Below are 10743 nucleotides of genomic sequence, written 5' to 3'. Positions count from 1 at the left end.
ATATATATATATATATATATATATATATATATATATATATATATATATATATATATATATATATATATATATATATATATATATATATATATATATATATATATATATATATATACACACAAAATGTAGGAAGATCCTAATTATACAGTCCTAATTTTGTTATTAAAAAAAAACTAAAATATATTTTTATGAACAAACATAAAAACATAATTTAATGTGCAAATTATAATTCATGTAAATTAACACCCCCAATAATTAAATAAGTAATTAATAAAAGTAAAAAGTATTTTCTACATACAGCTAACAATATCCACATTTACTGTCCCCTAAAACGCTCACATTCATGTGCAACAAAGGGGAAAAAAATTTAATGGTCGAGACAAGTTCTGTTAATACAAAAGGGAACAGAAACACACCCCAGCTGTACACAGTCTGCAATAAATGAGCTAACTGATGTATCTTTTTGACAGGCACAAGGGTGTAAAGATATAAAACGGGATCTTTTCAGATATTGCGGTACCTTGGGTCTGTGCTGGATGATGATGCTCATCACAGACTAATGAGATCTTTGGAGTATACTCAGGTGCGCCTGCAAAGACAAAGAGAACACCATCAGTAAACACACAGAGAGAGAGCGAGGGAGAGAGACAGTATTGAAAGTATACTTTTAATTAGTACCAATTGTAACTGCTGTAAGAGAACGTTAATAAACGTTAACCACAATTTAATATCTCGTCAATGTTTTTTTTCTTAATACATTAATTTAATGCAAGGATGCATTAAAGTGATCAAAAGTGACCGTATAGATATGTATGAAGTTACAAAACATTTATATTTCAAACAAATGTTGTTCTTTCCGAACATCAAAGAATCCAGAAAAAATGTATCACAGTTTCAACAAAAATATGAAGCACCACATCTGTTTCAACATTGATAATAAGAAAGGTTTCTTGAGCAGCAAATCAGCATATCAGAATAATTTCTGAAGGATCATGTGACACTGAAGACTGGAGTAATGATGCTGAAAACTCAGCTTTGAAAACAGGAATAAATTACACTTTAAAATTTAAACATTTTTAATATTCAGTAGTATTATCAATTTGACTGCACTGACACTCGGATCGGATGAGAACAAAACTTGAACTGAATTAAGCTGGATGATGACACTATTGGCTGCATTCCAAGGCAGGAAGGCATCAAGGTACGTCCAAATCCAAATTCTCCGGAGGTACAGATGTATCCTTCGCTCCCTTTGATATCCCACAATCCTGTGCATTCCATTCCGTGATGGTTGAGCTAAAAAATAAAGATGGCGTCCGAAATTGAGTTTGGTGTTCAGTTTGTGTGTAAATGTATATTTCTGACTAACTTTTTGCACTTTTGATGCTATTTCTAGCGAGAAATCAGTGTTGTAGTAATTAAATATTAATTTACTTATCACCAAAACTTGTTCTATTTTGTTGTAGATCATTAAACCGTTATGCTGCCTCGGAAGCCAGTCCGAAATCCGTTTCAGGTGCAAAAATGCTGCCTGCAAAGTCCTTGACTGATAAGGCAGCGAGGCAGCAAGTCAGCTGCCTAGGCTTTCGGATTCAGCCATTGTGTTTTGTAGAGTAGCTTTATAGCTAAATCAAATTTGTTTCAGAAAGTACTGTGAATTACTTGTGGATTATTGTGATGTTCTGACGGCACCCATTCACTGCGTAGGATCCATGGTGAGCAAGTGGTGTAATGCTGAATTACTCCAAATCTGTTCAGATGAAGAGACAAACACATCTACATCTTAAACGGCCTGAGGTTGAGTAAAATTTCAGCAAACTGGGTGACAAACTCCTTTAAGACTTTGTAAAAACTTGCTACACTTTGCAACAAAAGATACATGGCCTATATCAACAAAAGCACAATATTGAAAAAATTTAAAAGAACTGCCGCACAAGAGAAATGACCAAACAAGTGCTACATCCAGTGCTAAAAGCAAACACGATGACTTCATTACTGCCTTCAAATGGGAAATTGCCAAAGAAACACACTTCTAGGACTCTTTTACTGGCAATGATAACCAGACCTCTTCTAATGGAGTAGACACATCAGATTTTTCTCCATTCGCTTCTCAACCTCCATTTGAGAGTCACATGGTGCAATCAAATGACAAAGCCGTCGAGATGAAGTCATGACACAGTAAATCAAGTGAAAATCGAGTGAATTTTGAGCTTTTACAGGCACACAAAAGGAAAAAGGAGCAAAACACTGATAGGGAGTAATAATCCTTTCTTTTCCCGATTATATAAATTTAATAGGATTCAGAATGCAATCACTGTCTAACCTAATGCTTTCAGAGACACAGAGGAGGATCTCATCAGATTGAGTCTGGACAGAATGATTCCCTCGATTCCGCTTTTCTGTTCGTTCATCTCGCACATTTCCTGACCCCTTCGTCTCCGCTTGTATTTACAGACTGATCGGAGACAATAAAGAGACGGACGAATGTTTACTTTGTCATTAAATGAGAAATGTACTTTCATTATATTACACAAGATCATTTATGTCCCCGTTGGCTCCTGCTCTCAGCGTTCATTTGCACTTTGTCAAGGAAACCGACATTTCATGTCAAGGCACTGGGGAATTAAATTAATAAAGAAAATGCATGGTAGATTATCTTCAATTATGAATACTGCCAGAACAGGAGTATAAAAAATAGATATTCAAACCATCCTCTGTGGTGCAGAAATGAAATTAATTTATTGCTATGTACACAGAGCCAAATGTGCTCAGACTTCAAATATAACATCCTTAGTAGGGATGCATGATAAATATCACTGACAAGCTGCGCAAAACATGCGCAAAATATGATCGTTGTTTTGCACAGCTTGTCAGTGAACAACGGCTCTGTGTAGTAAACACAGCCGGTATAAACACAAGCATTGACTGAGCGGCCACGACCAGCTCCGATACAGATATATCGATGACAGGCTCATATCGGCCGATAATATCAGCTAAACGATATATCGGTCAGGCTCTAGTTCTTAGAACTTATTGATTAGCTTTGAGATCATATAGGCTACAGTAGTATAGTACTAAATGTTAACCAAGTTATTTGTATAGACAATCTTTCTCTTCAGAAAACTGACCAAAAATACAGATTTTTCCCTCTCATAAAAATTTTGTCAACAAAATGCTCTTTAGTAAGAGTACTGGTTAGCATGGTCATTTGTCCCAGCAGCAGTAGCTGGTTAGCGACTCTCGGGAGCTAAGACGTCAAATAACAAAAACGAAAAAAAAAAAAAAAAATCTGAAATTAAAAAATTAACTGAAAATAAAAAAAAATCTAATCAAATTCTAAATATTAATAAATACTATATTTCATTATTAATAATAATAATAAAATAACAGTTCCACAAACAGCTTATGAGAGGCATTTTTTAAACCCCGATAATTAAATAATCATTCATTTAAAAAAAAAATAAAAATTGCCACATATCACTCTTCAGTGCTCAAAATTAAGCCTGAACATTTAAAAAAATATTTTCCATAACTGAAATAATGCTAAAATAAAATAAATATTAAAAGAAAGTCTTAAATTAACTTGGCAATTAACCAAATTAAAGCTTACTAAAAAAAAAAAAAAAAATAATAATAATAATAATTAATTAATTACATAAATTAATGAAACAAACTAAAATAAAAATTAGAACATGTTTTTTTTTCTAGTTTAAAATGTACATTAAAAAAAAAATAACACTGGCATTAATACCTAACAAGAGCTTTTAAAAACATGAAAAAGAAATTGCCATTCATCTCAACGGCAGTAGCCCACATCTACTAGCAAACAGCAAATCTGTCCAGCTAGCTTACTGTTTCAATAGGCCTATGTCAATACTAGAAAGATAAACTGCGCTCGTAAGGCCAATTCATGATGCCTTTGGTTGGTTAGTTACAATTCTGCACACATAATTCCTGCAAAGTAATTTTCAGTGTATTAATTGCAAGCACAGTCCCTCAGGAGCCGTCGTGGGTCCCAGGTTAAGTGTTTTCCTGGGGGCACAGTCAGGATCGAGCTGGATCATGAACTAACATGCTAACTTAGTGACTCTCTTGGTCTACTCAGATTGTACCTGCAATCCTTCTGTTAGCAACTAAACCATTAGTCTCCACCACCCAAACCTGTCTAAACTGAGCAGGAGACCTAAGGGTGAAAAATCTCTTTCAAAGCCGTAACAGATGCTGCTTTGAAATCTCCATGTCGCAATTATTGTTCACCTGTCAACACGAAGTCAAGCCATAAATCATCTTTGTAATTATCAATTGATTAAAAAAAGCTATCTGACAGAGAAAGCAGCTCACAGGCCTAATACATCAATTTTAATGACATTTCTTAATCCAAAAGACTTGGCAATCACCAGAGACCAATTACAGGCCATGAGATAGAGGCAAACCATTAATAACAAGCGTTAGCCCGTTTGGAAAAAAAGGGCTTGCAGGGGTTCATTTAAACTTGACTGGTAATCCACAAGCATTACATTACACCAAATCTGGAACATAATGACGTTACACTTTTCAAGACTCAAAGAAAACATCCATGGATCCATGAAGTGCAATTTAAAAAAAAAATACTTCACACACTACTATCATAGTTCAAGCTGAGCAGAGGAAGTAATTAATTTGGAATATTCAATAAACACCTACAGGGCAAAACTAAATTAAGACACTTTATAAGACACCAAAAAAAAAAAAAATTGATTAAACTCAATAAGAATACAAAATATTATCCAACGGTCCCGAGATACACTTGATGGCCAAGAGTATGCAGACACCCACTTCTAATTAAAAGGTTTTGTGAAGCCTAGTAATTACAGTAAAGCCAAATCTTAATACTAAAGCATGCAATGACATTCTGTACTTCAGATTTCACAGCAAACATTTGAAAAGGGTCTTTTCTCCTGTGCACAAAGCGACATCTGGATAGAAATAACTGATTGTCTCTGTTGGGGAAGAACTTGACTGACCCGCACAAAACTAGACCTGAACCCCACTGAACACATTTGGGATGAATTAGAACGCCGACTGTGAGCCAGACCTCATCGCCCAACATCAATGCCTGATGCTCTTGTGTCCGAATATGAGCAAATCCCAGCAGGCAAGTTCAAAACATCCAGTGGAAAAGTTAGGAAGGACCGACTCCCTGTTAATGCCAATGCTTTTGAATGTAAACCAGTTATATACATATATTCAGTTATATACATACATTTGGCCATCTTGTATGTATATATTGCCACTAAAATATGAGACAGCACATCTGTTTTCAACATTGAAAAGAAATGCTTCTTGAGGAGCAAATTCACATATCAGAATGATTTCTGAAGGATTGTGTGACACTGAAGACTGGAGTAATTATGCTGAAAATTCAATTTATCAAGGAACAATTAATCTGATCAAGAAAATACACTAAACATGCAACTGAACTTATGAGTCAAAATGTTAAATTGTCAACTATGTTACCTGTAATGTTTGTTTGTAACATAATTGACAGACTTACCACCAGGGAAAACATCTTTTTCTTTGTAATATCAAAATGGTGTTTAAAGGTGCACTAAGCAATTTTTGCCAAACGATGTTGATATTTGAAAGCACCAAAACAAATACACCCATACCCCAACAGGACCTCGCCTTATTTTGAAATCTCCGCCCCACATGTACGTACACAACCATGGCAACGATGATCGCAGACACAAGTGAAGATGACACACAAGCATATTCAAACAAAAGCCAACACTGATAAGTTGTGTGAAACGAAGCAAAATCAACGTTACTCACCTATCAAAAAGAAACAACACAACAAGACACGCCTCCTTACTGCTGATTGGCTGTGTTTTGTGTGTGTTTTGGTACGTTGTGGGCAAGTGTTTTTAAAAAATCTCTTGGTGCACCTTTAATGATTAAGCAGATAAGTTACACTGATAAAATATATCAACTGAAACCAACAGTTGTTTTTACAACTTTTACAACTTAATTTTTGATTAGTAATATACATTGCTAAGAATTCATTTGGACAACTTTAAAGGCGATTTTCTAAGTATTTTGATTTTTTTTGCACTCTCAGATTCCAGATTTTCAAATAGTTGTATCTTGGCCAAATATCGTCCGATCCAGAGCTTATTTATTCAGCTTTCAGATGATGTATAATTCTCAATTTCAAAAAAATTTACACTTAAGACTGGTTTTGTGGTCCAGGGTCACAAGATGAACGTTTCGAACATTTTGCTTTGGATATAATTACCAACAACCTTTCGATAAAGTCTTTTCCTGTTTCCTTTGAGCCTTGGCATCACACAGAACAGAAAATTACATTTCTTTTACATCAACTGCAACATGTTGGAGCTCCAGCTACTGCGGGACGAATTCAGGCAAGGTTTCAGCCCAGCACGGCAGAAGTCAAAATTTCTACCACACACAACCTCAAAGAAACTAATAACAGTGGACATTTGCTCATTTTCTCTCCATAATTATGCTCCCTGCCGCCTGCATTTCTTAATGAAGACGGCAACATATAATTTCCTAAAGCGTATTATTCAAATACAGCACGACAGCGGCAGCACCACCCTCGAGATTAGGTCCCTAACCAAATCCTCTCACTTTCTCCGATTGTGCTTCTCTCCAACCGCGCTACTAATTTTCACTGAACTACATTTGGGAGGCGCAAATTGTCTGTGACACTTCCAAATTTATCATCAACGTTAATAGCGCACAGCATAATCGGCTCGGTACAAAAGGAAATCAGAGAAAAGTACCATGATCAAATTATTCAATTGTGAAAAGGGCCATAAATACTAGTTATAAACAGGAACAAATGTACTATCCGCAATTCAAAGAAGCAGTTCAGCACTATGAGCCAGTTCCTCCTGCTAGCAGACAGTTTCACCCAGCTAAAAGTTCACGTTATGCAAATGAACAGGAACGTCTAGTAGCGACCTCCGGTGTGAACGTGTTACTGCTTGGCTCGTCTCTGTCCCTAAAACAAACCGCTGCACTCTGACTAAACTTTCAGAAAAAAGAAACTGCCTGAAGCAAATAATTCCATCACTGGATAAACGGATATCAGAGACATGAATCCCTTCTGAGGTGCGCTGATTGCTTTTGATGAAAGCGATGAAGAGTCTTTAATGATACGTCTGTAGTTGCACGATTGAGTCAGAAACCCTTGTTCTTATAATCATTTCCCTCAGTGCAGCCTGATGATTATACACGATGATTGGATTTGGGTAGGACAACATGAAACAACATTGGAAATGTATTTAAAGTAACAAAAATAATATTTTGCTCACCATCATTGTTGTTCAAAAACTGTGTGACTTACTTTCTTCTGTAGGACACAAAAAAAGATGTTTCTCAGAATGTCCAAGCTGCTCTTTTTCACACAGTATAAATGGGAAAAGGAGGAAGCACCATAAAAGTATCCACAAGTAATGCATAAAGTACACTAGAATTGTGTACCATATTTAAAGTCATATGGACAGTTTATCTGAGGATTGAGAACTCTTGTGGATTAATGGAGTAATAACTTTTTTTTAAAGATATTTTTGAAAGACCTATCTTATACTCATCAAGGCTGCATTCATTTCTTTAAAAATACAGTAAAAGCAGCAACATTGGGAGATATTATAACAATTTAAGATAACTGTTTTCTATTTGAATTTATAGCAATTTTCAGCATCATTACTTCAGTGTCACATGATCCCTCAGAATTCATTTGAATATGCTGAATTGCTGTTTAAGAAACATTTCTTATTATCAATGTTGAAAACAGTGGTGCTGCTTAATGTTTTTAAGGAAATTATTATATTTTATGTATATGTTTTAATGACTCTTTGATGCATAGGAAGTTCAAAAGAACAGCATTTATTTGAAATGGAAATATTTTGTAACATTATGAATGTCACTATCAATCAGTTTGCATCCTTGCTAAATAAAATTAATTTCTTTACAAAAAAACATACATTATATATTTATTATAGCCATTCAAATCATTGGTTAATATAAAAAGAAGAGATCTGATAAACTCAATAAAATAAAATAAATCATGTACAAAGAAAATGGAAAGAAAGGAGGAAAAATTTTAATTTAACTTTGACAGAAAACATCATAAAAGCAGTCCTCAATATTCAAAGTCTTCTGAAGCCCCCATGATCATTATATGCAAGCGTGCTATGGTGGATATTTAGCAAATGACTTCGATTTATGGTGAAAAAAAATAATAATAATTATCAAGTGAGATCTGATGCATGGCTTTTTTGAAGCTCAACAGTGTGAAAAACTATTCATATTTGCATAGAAAAGAGCTACTTGGACATTCTACAAAACGAATCATTCCGTGTGCCAAAGACAGACAGACAGTTTGTGAACAACATGAGGGCCAGTAACATGATGACAAAATGTTCATTTCTGACTGAACGAACCCTTTAACACCCTGAAAGACACAAAAATTAACAAAATAATGTCAATATTGTCAAAACATGTCAAAACATGCCAATATTTCTTTTTTTTTTTTTTTTACATGTTTTCACCAACAGTCATACACAGAACATGGCAAGTCCTATTAAATTCTGACATTTTCTCACCTTCATGTCATTCCAAACCATGTTTATTTCTTCCTTTAAACACAAAAGATGATATTTTGAAGAATGTTGGTAGCTAAACAGAGGCCAGCAGCCATTGACTTCCATAGCATGTTTTTCTTTTGCTAGCGTCAACTGTCTGGTTACCAAAAAATATCTTCTTTAGTGTTCAACAGAAGAAAGAAACTCACACAGGTTTGGAGGGCAAGTGCATGATAAAATTTTCATTTTTGGCCAAACTACCCCTTTAAAGCAATACACTGCTGAGCGTGCATACAACTTCATAAAACAGACTACATCATTCATAACCAGGAATGGCCAGCAGGTTTAGAGAGCTTTAGTTAACAGTGGATGCTAAACAGGTTCATATAAAAGCATATGTTAATGTCCATGATGACCCCAGAGGGGCAGTATTTAGTGGCTAGTTTCCCAGCTACGGCAGGCTGGTCCACAGAGGCCAAGTGCATCTAGGAAATTCATAAATCATCGGCACTGTTTTACACCTGAACTCTCTCTAATGCCCTAGATAGAGCAGCTATCCTTGAAGGCAGATTCAATTATTTACCCAGCAAATAAATTATTACATAATGCCCAAGCACACAACGTCCCACAGTAGCGCCATGTCTGACAATTTGTTTCCATCTGAAACATTTAGAGAGAAGAAATTATACTCGATAATGGATACATAGAATGCAAATAGAGGATGTAACGCTGAAGGAAGGAATAAAATGGCGAGGAGAGGGAGCGTTCTGAAGATCTGAAACACGAAGCTTTCAGGTGTAAAAGGCATCTGAGAGCGGCCCGCTTAACCTCCACCCTGCTGGGTATCAGTCAGTACTGCTGGAAAGCGACTCCACGTTACGGCTGGAGATTACAGGCTCTGATAAGCACTACATTCACTGGTCATTAAGCCAATGTACAAGTGCTTTGATTCAGCCTAGAGAGTCTATTTTTAAACAAACACTGACTTCTGATTTTGCAGTGAAGTCATAGGTCTCAAACTAGGGAATGAGCTCGGGTTGGCGTGTAATTGCTAGCATAGTGTGAGAAAATACAATATAGAATCAAAACTGACTAGTGCTATATACTTAATAATTGTCTTTCCTTGGTTACAGTTCATCAGTGCATGTTATTCTAAAGAGAAAAATCTTATGCTTTTAAAATTGATTTCTGCACAATACAATGTACAACTAAATAAACAAATCAATACATTCAAGCCATCCAAGACCAAAATTTATTTTCTGATTTCCATGATTATAAAACCAATAATTTAAATGTACTCATTCTCATTTAATGTAATAATAATAATAAAAAAATAATACATTAATTTACAAACATATATAAGTTATCATTATTAATATTATTATTATTAGGTCACTTTTTGATTTAATTTACTTATAATAATGTACATTATTATTATTATTATTATTATTATTATTATTATTATTATAAAATGTAAATATACTAACATGTAAATTTAAAGTATTGTTATTATTATTATTAATATACTCATCATTCTAATTTTATAATTATTATTATTTTTATTATACTTATAATTTTTTTATTTATTCATGACTAATTTAATTAACAACTAATTTATCAACAACACCAACAATAATAATACTTTACATACAGTACATGAAATGTATTCTATTACATATTTTATTAATAATAAATGTTATGTCAATTTCCTATTTAAAAAAATTATACCTAATACAATTAATATTAAAAATATATAAAATTAAATCTTAAAAAAATCAATTTAAAGTGTGTCAGTTTTCATAGTATTTCATCAAAAGTGAAAGTCTGTGAGATTTTTTTTTGTTTGTTTGTTTTTTTCTGGACAATGTATCATCCGCCACGCAAAAGTAGTACTTCAGATTGGCTACAAAAGTTACAGCACGTCTTCTAAACAACCAACACAAATTGAAACATCATCTATGTCCGTAAAACAAACTCTCTGGGATGTGTTACATGCTACACTTTACACTTTAGTTTATTAAAATCCCTAACATTAAGTATGAGTGATTTACTAGCGGTTTACTATGCAAACACAACAAATAACATCACATCAAATCCCAAAGGATACGATGAAATCCCATGCTACATTATTTCCCATTAACCATGACTTTTC

General features: G+C 34.2%; 1 protein-coding gene across 2 annotated transcripts in view; it reads right to left on the bottom strand.

Moving 5' to 3' along the window:
- Positions 1-10743, bottom strand: part of LOC109113763 (kelch-like protein 29) — a 249645-nt gene that overhangs the window by 231051 nt on the left and 7851 nt on the right. For both annotated transcript variants that reach the window (XM_042747377.1, XM_042747376.1), the window contains exon 2: positions 521-589. The gene's annotated coding sequence lies outside the window, so the exon portion shown is untranslated. The remainder of the gene's footprint in view (positions 1-520; positions 590-10743) is intronic.

This window comes from Cyprinus carpio, chromosome B20, assembly GCF_018340385.1.
Source record: "Cyprinus carpio isolate SPL01 chromosome B20, ASM1834038v1, whole genome shotgun sequence".
NCBI lineage: Eukaryota > Metazoa > Chordata > Actinopteri > Cypriniformes > Cyprinidae > Cyprinus > Cyprinus carpio.
The sequence above is the reverse complement of the archived record's forward strand: the minus strand, read 5'-3'. Positions and strand labels throughout refer to the sequence as shown.